General features: G+C 49.7%; 1 protein-coding gene across 7 annotated transcripts in view; it reads right to left on the reverse strand.

Annotated features, from left to right (window-relative positions):
- The window catches only part of LOC144730017 (forkhead box protein P1-like), a 401316-nt gene that overhangs the window by 332588 nt on the left and 51026 nt on the right, over nt 1–17702 (reverse strand). For all 7 annotated transcript variants that reach the window (XM_078610465.1, XM_078610470.1, XM_078610471.1 and 4 more), the window contains exon 2: nt 16469–16596. The gene's annotated coding sequence lies outside the window, so the exon portion shown is untranslated. The remainder of the gene's footprint in view (nt 1–16468; nt 16597–17702) is intronic.

Raw genomic sequence — 17702 nt, forward strand, 5'->3', positions numbered from 1 at the left:
CCCACTTTCAGATTCTTCTGGGGGAGTCTCTAAGCATCTCTAAGAATTCAGGACAAGGTATTTCCATGCAAACGGTGATCTACGGTGATAGGACTCAGAGCTGGTTACAATAGTGAATGCTTGAGTCGTAAGTATCTATGGGACCCTTTTTGCCGGTATCAAGATGATAAAACAGAAGAGAAGGCTCTACCCCTTTCTGGCAATAACAGAGGAGGTGCATACACACCTGGGTATATGCATTTATGGTAGTAACCTAATGAATATTTATACAAGAGATGTATCTGTCTCCTGTGTAAGTATGAGGGGTGCTGCCGTGGTTATAATGGTTATCACGCTGGAAAATCCAAGAGGTCACTGGGGGTTTCTCCCTGCGTGGCAGCTGAAACAACAGGTAAGCACGTTTCTTAAATCCCCCCATGTCTGGAGAGATTTAAGAAAGTGTTCTCCAATCTCTTCCGTGCATCTGGCAACGTGGAGGAGTAGGCCAAAACACCCTCCTATAGGGGGGCTCCCTCTACTGGTGACCCTTCCTGGAGCAGTGGCGTGAGCGGGTGACAGCAGGAATGTTGCACCTTTACCTGCATGGCAAGCACGAATGTGGCAGTGTAAACAACGTGTGGAAATAAATGTGTCAGTGGCAATTAGAGCCTTTTCAGCGGGAGACAAATGAAAGCCAGGACACGTTATATGCGGCATAAAGAAAGAACACACATGCACAAGCGTAACCTTTGCGGAGAGCGCGCGCACCTGCCTACAGCACGCAAGTGCCGAGGAGGATATTTTTTTTTGTGGGGGGATATGGTGGTGGGGGGGGAACAATCATAGCTGTTATACACTACACAAATCACAGTAAATAAGGCTAAAGCACGGACAAATTTACTCTTTTGAAATTATACACATGCACACGCCGCACATGCCCGCACTCCCCCCACCGCCTTACATTTCAAGTAGCTTGTAAAAACAATAACATTCTCCCCGTCTCCCTGCACATTCCAGGTGAAGGGGGCCTCGTGCAGGGGAGAGATTGAAATCAACGGGGTTTGTCGGAACGGGAGCCAGCGATTGAGCGCCGCTATTTTCACGAGCCCCAACTGGACTACCTGCGCCACGTGCACAAGATTCCCATCGTCAGTGGCCTTAACCGTGGGAGCACGCACGCCGGACAACGCGGAGAGGGGTGACCACACTGTGAGTGTCGTGGGTTACTTGGGCACCAGTAGCTCAGAGACACGGCACAACATTTTGGACAGAATTCATCCGTGGTAATTTTTTTTTCTCCCTTCGACAGGGCGACATAAGCGCCAAAACCTCCGATTGCGTACCCCGCACCTCCGATTAGCACGGTTGGCGGCAACGTATGGCGTGAAAGAAGTTCAACACACTCTACGTAGATGCCGATAACGGAACCTTAGATTGACGGTAGCGCACGAACTGCGGTGTTAAGTTCCGAGTCAGTAGTGGCCAGGACTGCAGGTGGCTAGAATGAACTTCGTTATCGTTACAGGGGAGCTCTCGTCCCTGACGACAATGTGGGGGTTGTGGAACTTCAAGGACCCTTTGTGTAACCTACCCTGTAACCACCAGGAACCAATTAGATCCCTTCGTCAATCCACGTGTATATATATACACATCGGGAACAATCTGCCTGAATAGACCCAAGAATGTCGAAACTGAAACAAATGTTACTTCTGAGTGATATTGGTTATAGATAACTCATTGGCCGATGGACTAAACAATGTTTCTAGATTTGTATGTGGGACCACAGAAGGGAGTTTTGCTGACCTATATTAAATCTCAAGGATTGTTTTCAGGAAGATCCTGCATTGGGGTGATTGACCAATACCTTAGTGAAGAGTGTATTTCAAATGAAAACCAGCATTGTATAGAATATCCACACACACACAAGAAGACGACACCTAAGCGTTTGCAACAGATGGGTCACTTGCCAACTCACTGTACTGCCATCTGCCAATCTCAAAAGAGGCCCAGCTGACTTGAGATTTTCACGAACTGCCGTGATCCTCTGACCCCCGTCTCCTCAAGTGATGGCTGACATGGGTGGGGGGGGGAGGAGGTGCCACCACAAGAATCATTCTTAGTTACTGCGATTGTATTTTTTTCTAATGCATTCCGTTATAAATCTACCGCATTCATCACCCCTGATGAATGCCGCTGCGGTTGCCTCGCTTCGTGTGCGGGGGGTAGCCGTCGTGAAACAGAGCGATGTGCTGTGATTACCACAACATAGTCGCGCATCCATTCATGTAGAGCCTTCAAAATTACGAGAAATCATTCAATCCGCCCGGGTGAAACTTTACATTGACTACAGTTTTAAGCACGTGCTAATAGCATACAACTCGCAGTTTGTAACCTCTTATGAAAGTCATGAATCATTACATTCACAATACGACCACGAAGGCTTTCGTGGTTGGCCTGCAACGGCTCAATTCGGTTCCCGGAGAAGTTCTCGGCACGTGGAGCGGAACGTCGGACACCGTGCCAAACAACATGCGGTGCGACCCAGGAACACATCGGCGGCATTCGTGTCAACGACCCCAAAGGGCTCCAATCGAGTCCTCAACCGAGTCAGTCATCACAATATGTTGTAAACCGGACGATGCGATCATCTTGGATATATCATAAAATATCGCAGAATGGCAACAACGCGGCAAAGTTGATCACAGGTGGCCAAGGCGATGCTTAGGCTTTGAGAGGGTGCCTCGCTACGGAATCCCCAGCTCTCAGCTACGCCACGCGCTTTTGAGACATCCGCGGTGTGACGGTTCAAATGGCCACAATTGAGAGCGGGAGATCATTTCAACAAAACACCTTTCAACCTCTGCACTCACAAGTTGGTATATTGACCCTTTTTTAAAATGTGTTTTTCTATCGCCTTCCAAACGGAAGTATTCTGATGCTAATGCTGAACAGCATTTGCCGCAGAAGCGTAATTTGATTTTTAGCAGGATATTGAAAGCCTCGTCTCTCTGGGTGCACGCCACCCGGCTCTGTTTGCATTCTGTTAACCGGCGGACGCACCAAGGAGGGCGGCGCTGTGGGTGCGTTAGACGCGAGACGCGCGGGATAAACACGCGCGCGAGACGGAGAGAGAGAGAGAGACACGTGTCCAGCACGCTCACAGTGAGCAATGCGGCGGTGTGGCGGCACCTCGGCTGCCTCCGTTACAGGGCCGAGGGCAACCTCTTGGCGCAACACGAAAAGACGTCTTGAGAGTGCGACGCTCGTAAGCGAGCCAATTAATTTCCATCGTTGACATTTGCCATGCGATGACTGTTATGATCGATTGGCCGTATTCAGCCGTATCGTGTCGTACTTTTTCTCTCGTACTTCCAATCTCATAATGAGGATAATTGCATTGTCTTCCCGGTGACGGGTTTTTAATCCGGTTGTTCAGAACAATCTTCGGCAAGAAGGGTATGCATAGCGATATGCGACCATTACCACCCAACACACAGAGGATCAGCAGCGAGTATCTTTTAGAACAATTCAGAATAGGCACAAGGTGTGGATGGAGCACGTTCCCCGAGGTGAACATTCTAGAAGGATGGGATGTCGGAAACGATGCTGTAATACTGCTGATGATGCTGTGCGTGACGATGAAGATGCTGTGATGATCCAGAAAAGGCAGACGAAGTGGAATGGGCACGTTCCCAGAGGTGAAACCTCGATGGAGGAAGTTCTGGAAGGAAGGATGTTGCTAAAGAGGCCAAGAGGCACAAGAAGGAAGATGCCGGTTGAGGCAAGCGAGGACTGAAGGAAGGCTGGCAGGGGGGAGCAGACAGCGACATAAGAAGAAGAAACCTCAAGAACGGACGAAATGGAGGGAACTCGATCCAGGGAGCTGCCACTGGGTAGAGGACACGTGAAGAGAAGCAACGCTTCACCAAGGCCAACTCAAAATGTGAGATCCGCCTCGTGCCAGCGTGAGGCAGGGCTATTATTGCGCTGCAGAGCTCATAACTGCGGTCTCTCCCTCTATAGGCTGGCTGCTTGGCCAAGTAACGTGCACAGTATTTACTGAGCGCTTAGGAGACATTACAATTGCTGTCCTGGGAACCCCCCTTGTGAAGGGGACAGCTTTCAGGAGCAGACGTGTCCTCGCACAAAAAAAACGAGGTTGATGAAGAGCAGAACACTCACCAGCACTCAAGTACACTCTTGACCTCCCCTGCACTCTGAGAGGGTACAGCAAGTAGGTTGACAACTATTTGTATTCATTGTGCGGTGGGGTGGAGCAGTTGCGCAGTGGTTAGCTATCGATCCACATCATTAGAAGATTTGCTTTATAATGAAGAGTTACTATTCCCTGTTGTCTTTTGAATTTATGTTGAACTTCTTTCGCACCGTACGTAGCCAACCATGCTAATCCAATGTTTTCTAAGTGTAACTTGATTTACGGGTACAGCGATTGGCCAGTTATTAATGTATACTTGCTATGAACCTGGTTCTCTAAGTTGGATGTTGACTTAAAGCTTTCGTGACTGCAGCAATTCATATTCTTGGGTCTATCGGTAAAAGTCACGAAGATAGGTTCAAAGAAAAAACATGTATGCCCAACCACAGCCAGTGCTAATGACGAGTGATATATAAACTGGTCCTGCCTACCAACCCAATTTGAAAAAGTGATCTAACCACGATCATGATCGATCTCAAACCCCAGTGTTGTGTTCGTGAAATTAGTACCGAACATTTGTCAAATAATCGTGTTTTTTTTTATTTGAAGTCAATGATGAGTACGAGTGGAGACACGCAGTGAGACAATGCTGGTCACGGTAGATCGGAGGCTGCAGTGCACTTGAGGGTGACCAACAGTGACAATTGGCCACCCTGCATATGCACGGCTTACGAAACGAATTTTTGCTTCGGCTGACCAAATTTCATGCCCCTCACCAAGCAACATTTAAAAACCAAATGCCTGACTAAACAGGTGACCACCACAGTCGGCTAGACGAACAGACCCACGACATTAACTCCGCAGACTCGCCAATGTGGCTTAGCTATCACACGTCGCTGTTCGTCAGTAACTAGCCCGAGGCAATGACTTGACGCAATATTAAAAATGGGATTTCGGAAGCTACGCGTTGTTGGGTCCGGGTCGCGCTTGGCTGGGCCACCACCACCACCACCAGGGTACAAGGCAGGTGCAGTAGGCGCTCTGGGCAGCAGAGGGCAGCGCTGCGAAATACGTCAAAACAAACTTCCCACTCCGCTGACCTTCACCAAACCCGCATTGGCCGTCATGGTGAAGTATGATCAAATATGATATTCTTTGGGTCTTTCGGTAAAGCCACGTAGATAGAAAAAAAATAAAAAAAAATATCACGACATTTCGATCGCAACGTAAGCAAGCGTCCTCAGGTGAAACGTCGTGATATATTTTTTATATTTTTTCTGCCTACGTGGCTTTACCGAAAGACCCATAGAATATGAATTTATGCAGTCACAAAAGCTTTAAGTCAAGATGGTCAAATATGTCTTGTGCGGCGGCAAGGTGCGTGTGGGGTGGCCCTCATCCAGCAGTGGATTGCACTCACGTCGATGTACCAAACTCAATGCAACATCTGCGCTGTCCACATCCCGGCAGAGAGAGAAAAAAAAACCCCAGCACACAACTGAGTGGCAGTAACGCGAGAAACACATTCGCCGAGTGCGATGCCCCTTGCAGCTCCAAATGTCTGCGGGGTGTAGTGACTGCGTTCTATTAAATGCTTCGTTTGTCGTCGTTAATCGTCGAGAAGGGCTGACGCGGCGGCTGAAAACACCACGCAGATATTATTCCTGTTTGGAAGTCGCTCACTGGCAAGGCAGGAGGAGGGCTATTTTGAGATGAATCACCGAATATGCAAATGATGTCTTTCTGACGTGACGTGCTCTACATATTAAGTGGGCACGGGCTAAGCCACCCCCCAACCCCCACCCCCTCCTCCTCCATTCCCAATCGCTGTAAATGTCCACTCGTGATGAGACCCGCGGATCAGAAAAAAATTAACCCAGCCACGAACACACAGTGCGCACACGCGCGCCCACACACGCGCGCGTCAGCCAGGAGCTCCTCCTATTTAACAATCAAACTAATTAGGCGAGTACAGATTGCATATTGATACAGCGGCGTATCGCACGCTTTAACGTAGCGGTATTGCCTTTGATGGGCTATATATATTTTTTTAAAAACCACTTAATGCATAGTGCACGACGTATGCACAACTGTGCTGTAGATCGGAATGAAATGAAAAGGATCGTGCAACGCATTGGCGCGTGACAAGTGGGGAAGCGATGGTGGCACCCAAACAAGAACCTCATTGAAGGGCCGACGGAGGAGCGGCGCTGGGTGTGTCTCCGCGGCCCTGACGAGAGACTTTGTGGACCGCTCTCAACCATGGCACGACGCAGACGACGACGCGGAAAGAGGTGCGGATGTTTCCTCGACGAATGGAACGTGTCGAGGGCTCCCCAAGCCGCGAACGCAGCGCGAGACGCAATCCATCAGGCGTGCGTCGCCGATGACTGACCACCACGACACACGTCTCGTTCTGGTGGAGCAAGCGGACTCCACTCGGCTACTCAGGATGCCGGAGAATGGCCTGCCAAATTAACAAGCTCAATACGAAAGGAGATATTTACAATAAAATGACAAATTATTTACAGTTCGTATTTAATCCACTACTAGATGAATACTCCCACCCCCTCCACCCACATGCCATTTGTTTTACCATACTTCCCCATATTGGTCAACGCGGGTCTCTGAATTCTGCACCAGTTCAGATTTCACTTAAAGCTGATGTTAGCCGTGGCCGTGAGTTGAACTTGAGTCGCCCAGTTAGTAGTTCAGTGTGCTAACTGTTGCAACCATCACTCTACCTTAATTATAGCAAAGCATTATTTATGTGTCTGCCCAGGAAACATCTCAGTGAATATGAAGACTCTTTACCGAGAGGTTGTCATCTTTGCACTCCTTGGCACATGGCATTTCTTAATGCCCGACATTGTATTTGCATCCAGCAGAAGCTGAAGACGGCCTGGAGAAAGCCCATAAGTGCGATGGGGATAACCCTCGAAGATCCACACGGATGGATTCAATGAACCAACTCCACTTGATGCACTGCCCATAAATTCCCGGAGGTCCCGGGGCTGTGGGCTCAGATCATAGCGCCAGGTGGGGCCCCTTTACCCATTAAACACAAATACGGGTCCATCGCGTGGTCCTCTTCAGTATGCATGATGAACTTCCTTTTGTGTGAAACCCAGGGCACATTCCCCCCTATTGCCTCCCCCCTCCCCGCCCTTCCTTCTGGGAACACGGTTGTTCCATCTCCACTCTGTCCACCAACCCTGCCCGGATTGCAGGCAAAAGCCAATCAAACACAACACAACAGCATTGCTGAACAACCTGGACGTGTCACCGTGGTTTGTGTTTTGGAATCTGCCTCGTCCAAGCCTTGGCAATGGTTACTACGGCTTCACTTGTACATTATTGGTCAGCTGTTTAAGAATGTGTTAGCGGGTGAGGGGAGACGGGTGGGGGGGAATAAGCTTTTGGGAAATGAAAAGGATTATGGAGGCATGCAGAAAATGCAGCAGACATTGGTCTTTTCAGCTGGGCTGCAGCGCACCGAGCACTTAATCAGCAGATTAAGGTAATATCATCCTGCTTGTTTGAAAACTCAACCTCCCCTTCTATTCTGTTTCAAAAAATATTTTTGTGCACTCGAATATAAATATATATCCACACACACACGTGTGCAGATCTGCGATGGGCTGTTGGGTTTTTAAGCATGATGTAATTTCGTAAAATATATATTGTTTGAGGTTTGTTATGTTTCCGTTTCGACCGTGAATGCTGTGTTTGCTCGTGGAAAATTGTTCATATGCCATCTCTCACATGTCCACATTTTCAAGGCCCACCCCCTATACTGTCAGGCGTATGAGCTTCAAGCCTCTCTTCCCTCTTAATGTTCCGGACACTCCACTGCCAAAAGCATTCAGAACCATCAGCCATGGTCAATCCACTGCTGATTTGAGGTCGTGCTACCACTTTCCAAAGGCAAAACGAGCACACAGCCCTGAATCTATAAAAATGTGCAGTCCACTGCAATACATATCAACAGAATACCACCAGATCTTGGTACGAATACATTCCTACCACCAGATGCCAAATTCCGGGAGTGTCTGAGTCAGCTGGACAGATGATAACCCTACGCCTGATGAAGGCCTACATCCCAAGCTGCTGCCACCTCCCGCTATCCTGCACGTGATCCTGCACGTGAACTCATCCCGTCGCTCCATCTCCTTCCGGTTGTTTCATAAATGTGCGCGCTGCCACGAAGTAACGCATTCTCTCCCTCTCTCTCCACACATCGCTCTCTTTCTCTCTCTCCCCGCGCCCACCCGTTAACTTAACTCGGTTACTCTGGCTCATTTCCAGCTCCCCAAAAATGGACAGTCTCAAACTCCTAAGGTGACTGCATTGCGGGCTCATTAGCCTGTAATCTCGTTCGCGTTCTCCTCCGGTTGCTAAAGTAAACAGCAGCAACCATGGCGACACGGGGTTTTTTCTTCTTTTTCTTCTTCGGGCCATTCCGAGTCAGTGAGTCATCACTAACCTTACACAATGAACAGACTTGTACAATGTTTACTCTTTCCACAAGCACACACAGTATCAGCAGATGAGCTGTCATGCTAATTTCCCCCTCCGCCCCCAACTCCCCGCCCCCACCCTCTACGCCGACCGCCCCCCACCCCCCAACCAAGCTCGCAGGGAGTAGTAGAGGAGAGCCCCTGTTGGCCCTGTAGGAAAGGGCAGTGCTGGCAAGAGCGATCGACGGAGACGACGCGTCCCTCGGTGCCCCGGTTCGGGGCGGCGTGGCACGGGCGCGCTGCGACCAAGAAAATCCCTTCTTTGCACCACCTGAAGTGGCAAAGTCTAGTAATGATTCATGTAATCCTCCATGTGTGTGGGGCATATTCTGATATGATAACCTCTGCGGAGTGGCAGCTTAGTAGTTGCAAATACCGTGAATTGTATACCCATGCCCTATGACAGGCGTCTGGAACGATGAAATGGGCATTATTACTGAACAACTACCTTGACCATAGCCAGTTAGGTTACAAGCTGGTCTTTATTGGTTTAAATACACAATGAAAACACAGGATAATAAGGAATACCGTAGTGAGGTAAGGAATTACTTGAATATTATAAACATTGACATTCGCATATACTTAGTGAATGATACATTTAATCCCATATATATCGTTAGTGATGGGTATATGTGAAGAAGGTTACATTATTGCTATCAAGCTCTGTGTGTACTTAGATGGTGTTAACAAGGGTAACCAAGTCCAGAATCACCACCCTGTGTCACTCAAACTGCTCGTCTATCTCATCTGACTCCCCGAGTTCAAAGTCAGGTTCTGGATCATACTGCAGTTTTTGGTTACTGCAGGTCTGTAACCTGCACGTGTCTGTGCATGTCAGTCCATTTGACAGGCACGTGCAGCTTGGCATTCTGCATGAACGCACACACTTGCATGCTAGCAGTACCAAGACCACATTTGGTGCAGGTGGGGCACGCATCCAGTAAATTTCCAGCTTGCCATCATCGCCTGTCCATCCATACTCAGTAGGGCTTGGCACCACAGGGTTAGCCTGCAGACAGCACTTCCAGAATGCTGCCTGATAGTTGGCTCGTTGAACTTGCGTGAAGAGACCGTCTCGCCGCCGGCAGCTGGCGGGACTTGACTTCTCCCCCTTTTGGTGCAGAAGAGCTGGTAGCACAGTTCGTTCACCTCCCCAGTGCTGCTATTAGCAACATACAGGCGACAGGTGAACTGCTCAATTTTCTGGAACAGCTCATCACTCACATTCCATGACTGCCCCAGTCGACTGAAAGTATCTTGGCAGGAAGTGTCCTTTCTCACCATCTTCAGGGCATTCAGCTTCCCTCGATCGGCGAATGCACTGACAGTGTCGCAGCCTGTGAAGGCGTGTAAGCCAATTAGGCTGTCACAGATGCTGTCTCCAAGTGACCTTGCCAGTTTGCTGATATCGACAAACTTCTGGTAGATGGGACAGGTGATGTCCTTCTGGAAGCCAAGACAAAGCACCAGGTTCATCCCATCAATGATGGAAGGCGATGGGGTTGGGATGTCTTCTGCAGAAGACACATTATTTTCAAGCTCTCTGGCAAGTGCAGCCTTGTTTGTTTTTTGTAGGGACCCATCTGCATTTGCCAGTGCCCATGGCAGTGGGCCCAGTGGGTGGGCAAGGGCATCCTTCATATTCACCTTCCTGCTGTCAGTCACCAGGATCATGAACAGGTTTCTATCTGCCTTCAGAACCACATCCTGTGCTTTCTTTCCATGTGCTGTTTTTGTGCTGATAGTGGATAATATCTTTATACTTTGCTTGGTCATCTTGTCATGAGATTTCACAGATGATGGGTCCTCAACTAACCTTGTTTTCATGAATACCTGGTAGGCCTCTTCTCCTATCTCAAGAGCTCTCAAGAGATCCCTGGTAACACCAGGTGGAGCCATGGTGCCAGTGGAGAGGCTAACCAGATCTGTCTCATCAGGGGATATAGGATTGATCCAGTTATTCTCCATAAGGTCATTGAGAGACTGGACATCTGCTTCATCTCTCTTGATCATTGGAACCTGTAGATCTGTATGGGACAGTTTGGACCTGCCTTGACCTATCAGGTCTCTCAGCTGTCTGAAGTATATGCTTCTGTACTCAGCTGTTAGTGTAATATTTGGTCACGGCTCCTGGCTTCAAGCTGAATCCATTTGTCCCTCCAGCTGTCTGGGTGTCTTTGTTCACCGTTTCTTCTATAGTTTGATCAACAAGGATTCGGCCAAAGGGATTGGTGGAGCCCAGTTGAACTGAGAAGCCTCCTTCCATGAATTCCGTGGACACATCTGGGTGTGTGATGGGCAGCTGAGACATCTGGGCGTAATAGTAGGGGAGGTAGCGTGCATAATTAATCCTATTACAAGCAAAGCATCATGGGATCATTGCTCGAATGCTTGCCAAGTGTTGCATCCAGTCTCGCTCTCTGGATGCTCGGATGAGCCCCATCAAGATTTCAACCATGGTCAAATAGGACATCCAGAAGGTCGAGAGGCTGCCGTTTCCACCTCTGAGGAACTCGCGGTAGACTTCAAACAGTTCCATGATGCGTGTACATGAGCTGTTCTCGAGGACCTCCTTCAAAGCGGTTGTCAATGGTCCTCAGTGTCTCATCCAGGTGAACCATGTCGTTCATGTGAGTTGCTTCCAACCAGGACAGGAAACCATTCCATGTCAGCCGCATGGTAATAATAACACAGTTATTTGTGCATGTTATGAAAGTTTACAATTTATAGAAGCAAAATATAAAAAATATAAAAACTGACAAATAGAACAAAAATCGTTATTTTTGCCTGTAGTAGCTGGACTTAACTACTAATCTTAACAAGTGCATTAACAATACATAGAGGGTAAAGTCAGCACTTGAGATATCTTTACTGAACAGAAATAATACAGAACCACCAGTACTTGCCTTACCTGCCAGTAAATGAACATGTGCAAACAAGCTGCTGGAAACAGAAGGAAAACAGAGAGCGCCAATCTATCAGAGACTTCACTAAGTCACTGACATTGAAGAACAAGCGCGAATAAATGCAGGAATATGTATGAAATGCATGCCTTGGGGACAAACATCAATTTTGTAAATTATATATTGTCTTAATTAACAGCAGAGGTGTTGGAGTGTCAAATTTGTAACGTCCGGACAAATACGCGTGATTGTGATAGGTGCAAAAACAGGTTTCCTGCGAGAAAAATTAAAACAGCTGCTCATTTGGAAAGGTTATCATGTATGATTTTACTTCTGTTGGTGTCACAAATAAAATGGCACCATTGCAGCTTTGCCACCTTTGGCGCTATCGATATCTGGTCTGGCCCAAGGGTGACTTGTGTGTTGGGGAGCGACAGTCCTTGTCGCCTAGGTTGCATACCTGGCTGTACTGATTGCCAGCAGCAACTGAAATATGAATCTGGCCCTTGACATCTGCTGGGCCAATGTCACCTGGAGTGTTAGATAACACTGGGAAGACAAAGGGCATGGCTGGTCCTGGTCAAAGCCTCATCATCCACTTGAGTGCCACACAGCATTAACAGGTGCTCGCAAACAACACTTTCCCGATTAGACCGCGGTCTTAAATGGGGGAGCTTTGTCTTCGGTTGTGTATAAATGTATGTAAACACTCGTGTGTGTGCGAGACAAAGCGAGTCTGGCAGTGTGAGTGTGTTGTACACTTGGACGCCTGGACGCACACGTGCAAACGTTTGTCTGTGCACATGTTTGTGCGTGCGTGTCAATGGTGGGGAGTGGTGGTGCAGCGGTTAGCGTGTTGCGCTACGAACCTGGCGACACGAGTAGATTCTTGCTCACGGCCAACACCAGTGACGATTATCTGAACCTGTCCTGGGCCTCCCCTAGGTGGACTCAAATGAGTACCTGGTGTGGTGCTGGCCACCCACCCCCACGTGTACCGTGCCCGCCTTCATTAGGTGCTAGCTAACAGCACTTGCCCCAACAGTCTGTTAAGGCTATACCGGGGGATCTTTGTATGTGTCTTGCGTGCACAACGTGTGCACGCACAGAATTCCTGTGCTCAGCTCTCTTTCTGGGATGGGGGCATGGAGGGTGGTGGCTGGAGGTGGGGGTGGAATAACCCAATACCTGTGTTTTCTTCTCGTCTTTGTCCATCCCAGCGTGTTTACACATGTCCCGGTACTTGAGTAGGCGTACTTAAGCGTGTAAATGGACTGTCTTATTTTTTGTACGGTTTTTTTTGCGATTAAAATCAATAAACGCTTTCCACGATGATTTCGCTGGTTCGGAAAGTGAAATAAAAACAAGTTCGCAGGAGTCGAGGTGGGTGCGGCAGGAGGAGGGGGGGGGCATGGGTGGGTGGGGATGCATTAAATGGGTTTTTGTGCGGCTAACTCCTGTCGGGCAGCTGTGGACCGTAAATAATAGAGGCCCAATGCATCACGCGCAGCCCCGTCGCACTCCCTTACGAGGGCCAGACACATGCAGGGATTTTCATTGCGGCTCGAAAAAAAGATGAACACGAGTTATGTCACGTGCATCTATCATGAGCCCCGACGCCTAATCTGCACGAGAACGATGCACATGCCTCCCCCGCGTGAAGGTCCAGAAAAAAAATCGTGGGCGGGGGTTTTAGTTTTATTTCTTCAAAATATATACATACGCCTTCATATACATTCTATAGAAAATGCGTGCACAGAAAGTGAACATTCTGATGAAGCAGGAAACACCCCCCCCCCACTGACTCTCAGGACTCTTACAGGACGGCGAGGAGGAGGAGGGTCTCGACTTCGGGTGTTTAGCTCAATTCCTCTTCAGCACGTTTGCAACAAACGAGCTCAGCCTTGGTGCCGCACATGATTGGCTACGACCGACGAATCGGGCTGCTACGTGAAGGCCTCCCGCCTACCCCCCCCCCCCCCAAAGCTACAGACACCTCTACGTAATCTCGCAACGTAAACATCGACCGTCCAAGCACGTGCTTTAGTTTATCGCCCCGCCTCCAAGGTGGACGTCCTCCGAGGCGCGTTCCCTCCCTTGACTGCCATTCCTTCGTTAGCCTCGGCCAGCGGCCAGCGGCCTTTCGAGCGACGCGTCCTGGCCAGACCCACTCGATTTTATTGACATTCAAAATGTCTTTGACCTGCGTATGTTTTCGAATCCGTGTGTTCCTCTTTGTGTCACTCAGTATAATTCCAAGCAAGCATCTTTCCCACACTTGTTTGCCAAATCAGACACTTGTACTCTCGCAACGAATATACTGCTTGCATATCAAGAATATACGATCTATAGATATTTCTCGCTAAACCTTAGATATGTTACCGCTTTTTGAAATAATTCCTAGGGAAATATCTTCAGCCTTTTGCGTGTGATAACATTTGATAGCTACCAAAGTGTTCACCCAAGGCACGTAGTAGGATTTGCGGAAGATGCGATGGCACGCAGCTGCGTGGGTTCTCGCCGTTGTGCTGCTGTGCGGATCTCTGGTAAAGCGTGTTTGTCGAATCCTCGCCACTTCTCATTTGGCACGATGTCCGACGTTTTGCTCCACGTGCCGGGGGAGCTTCTTCAGGAAATGGAGCAAAACGTCGAATAATCGTGCCGAACGACACGCGGTAACAAGACGCATCCGAGAGCTGAGTCAACTCACCAAAGCGCCACCGAAAACAGCAGCGGATTCTACCACAGTTGAGCAAACAGTGAGTGCTATCAGACTTTGTAAAAGAGGCGCTGTTGTTTCACGTGCCTCACTCCCTCGCTTCATTTCACCTCCCGGTTCGTTAAAATTGAAGGAGATTACCGACACCGCTTGCCGAACGTCATCATAAAAAACGTCGCCAACACTTTGGGGAATTCCTTCACCTCGTTAGCTCGAGTGATCCTAGCACTTTACAGTGGGGTTAGAGGGGGGGGGGTCCGGGGAGGGGGGTGATACAAAAAAAGAAATGGGACCATGTATGATGTGAACCTCTTTCGCACCCTACGTAGCCAACCGTGCGCATCGGAGATGCTCGCAGCAATGACGGCAGCCGGCAAAGCCCCCCCCTCCCTCCCATCCACGGAAAGCTGTCCCCCTTTTATTTACTTTTCAATCGTGAATCCAGAAAAAAAATTGTGGCGACATAACAAGAAGAAACTCCCCGCCACACAAACCGACGCATTCTCGAATGTGCAACGGCACTCTCTGCACACGCGTGTGTGTGCATGTGTGCGCGCGCGCCACTCGCCACTTTTGTTTCCTGCGATACACAAAACAGTTACACCCATCCTGTGCGGTCGCGCGGTGCAACTTTGGCAGCGCGCGCCTCCTCCTCCGTGCGGACGAGCCGCGGCCGCGGTGGCTTTAACGCAGATTACGAGCAATAATAGCGGCGCGCGTGTAATGGCACACCTAAAGCCGTCCTGCCGCGAGAGTCAAAGGGATCGCTCTTCCTTGGCATCGTAATTACCGTCGTCATTACCGCTCACCTGTCGCACCGCCAATTCCTGGCGGAATGCGGGAAATCGCAGACGGCCACGGGGGGGGGTGGGGGTGAGGCGGGAAGTGGGGGGGCTGGTAACGGGCGCGAGCGTGGCTTTTGCGTGATGCCTGCGTGCACTTTTACCTCCCGCTGTTTGACTCCACTGACCTTAAATCTGGAATCTCGCGTGACCCACCCTCCCTCCCACCCGACTCCTTCCCCACTCGACTGCGCCGGTCTCCACGCGGTCTCCACGCGGTCTCCAAGCGGGCGTCACCCAGTCGCGGCGGCAGAGTGACGTGGATTTGTCAAAGTGCCCGAAACGTCGCCGTTCAATCACGGAGATTCGCGCCCGAGCACGTACGGCGTGCGCGTGGGTCGGGTTGGCGTCTCGGATGGTCAGAGCAGCCGAGCAGTCGAGCGTACGTGGCGGTCGAATCCGCGTGGCCGCTCGCGATCGCCGCTGGGTTTCTCAAGCGGAGCACAGCGGACGCTCTTGGCTCGGATGATTAAAACTGCCCCCGTGTTAGCATTCCTTCGCGTGTGTTTTCGGGTTATGCCACTGAAAGCTCCTGGTTGTTCAGGAACAAGTTCAGTTCTTGGAGGAACAAATTTCAGTTATCAAGGAACAAATTCAGTTCTTTGGACTTGACCGTGCGTCCGTCCATCCCTTCCATCCAAACTTTACGTCCTGCCTGCTAGCCAGCAAAACTTTTTTCGAATATAGTCCGATGTAGTAGGGCCCTATTAAAAAATTATTACATTTTTAACCCCCCCCACCCCCAACTATCCCCAACCCCTCCACCCCCCATTCGACCCCCCAGGGTGTTTCTGGATGCCCCCTCTGGCAGTCAGCGAGAGTTGTGGGGGTAATGGGAAGGCTTGAGTGGGTGGCTCAAGAGGCCGTATCGCGTCGCAGCACTGAACTGATATCGACCACGAGCTGGGTAAACTCCAGGTTGCAGTCAACTTCGACTAGATCACGCTGTCAAACGTAGTGAGCTCATGATCTTGTCCCAGTTACGGTATGGGTAGCAATGAAATGGGAGCGATGGAAAAATGGAATGAGCGTCTGCGTAGGTGCTACGCTATATGTAGCCATATCTCGCACAATGAGATATGGCTACATATGGGGAGGAGCTAATCCAGCAGTCGATTGATCATGGTTGATGATGATGTTGATTATCGATAGGCTCATAAGCAGTATCCTTCACACAGCTACTATTCGTTCGCTAACAAAGACTGTATTATGACATATGAAATATCCTCTAAACAGACACAACTCCGGTTTGTAATTCCCATCGTTAAATTCACCACCGTCCAAAACACTTCACTCTCTGTGCAATCGACACAGGGGAACGTCTGTTGAGAGAACGACAACACACGAACCTGTCATCACTGTGTAAGTCCCATGCAGGAAACGTGGACGGATCGTGTCGGGAACCACCAAGAGGGGCTGGGTTTGAGTCTGGAGCCGGAGGACCCCCAGACACCTCGGTCCAGTGCTCCGTGGAAATCTGCGGAAAAAATCAAGAGAGGGGGGGCGCAATGGGTGTCAAGCATTCGTCACAACTCATCCGTCTTGTCAAAAATGTGAAAGAAAAAAACCATTGCAACAATGATTTTAACCAATGCGCATCATTTACTGTTTACCCAGTGTGTCGTGGGATGCGTGAAAATCAGAAAAGGTCGGGTTGAGGTCAGGATGTCATCACAGCCGATGATGTCACCCCCCCCCCCCACCTTGTTTCTACCAGATCCAGCAATTGTTGCTGGATCTGGGTAAACTGGAGTGGTGAGGTCGGTGAGATCTGTTCCGAGTCGTCTGGCCTTAGGTCTTCTCTTCCCCTTGTCGATCTCTTCTGTCATCTCCCTAGCAATGTTTACGTTGAAAGCGTTTCCCTCAAAAAGATGTTTCCGCTTCGGGTTCTCATCGATGGGTCAAGTGCCCCACCAATGAGTATGCCGATATGTTTTACAAAGTTTAGTCCCTTGGGGACGGGATGATTTAAATTAAGTCAAGCGGCGGCCGTGCCAAAGACCATAAAACTCGCTACATCCGAGCAATGCGCTCGCAACCCAGATTGCAACCCAGGCTCTCAGCCTTGCTGGCTCAGAGCTCTTGATGGGGGTGGGGGAGCTTTACGAGCCCCCCACCCACCCCTCACGAGCCATCCGGCCGCCTCACTCCGCGTTATTTTCTGCCGCGTGCTTTGTGCAACGTTTTTCCTTTCTCCTCCAGCCCCCTTCTCTCCGAAGCGGCGAGCGCCGCGTGAAGTCCATGAAGTGGGGGGGGGGGTGACCCAGAAATTCCACGGGGGGGGTGGAGAGGGGGAAGCCTTCGACCTCTGACCCTGAAAAAAAATGCCTGTTGAGCTTTCTGCCACCCGGTTACATTGAGACAACGTGCAAACAATAACAACAGCAGCAGTCTGCTGCTATAGGAGCCTGAAAAGCCTCCACAAACGACCCCACCCCCCCCTCAGGCAGGCGGCTCAGCAAGGCACTAATAGCAGACAAAAATAAACTCACGCTCCTTGCAAAACTCCGCAGGAGAAAGCTCTGCCTTGAGGGCACACAAAGTGGTGCGGGATCGTTTCTAAAATTATTATTGTATTAAAGA

The sequence above is a fragment of the Lampetra planeri genome, chromosome 34, assembly GCF_965212315.1.
Source record: "Lampetra planeri chromosome 34, kcLamPlan1.2.h2, whole genome shotgun sequence".
NCBI lineage: Eukaryota > Metazoa > Chordata > Hyperoartia > Petromyzontiformes > Petromyzontidae > Lampetra > Lampetra planeri.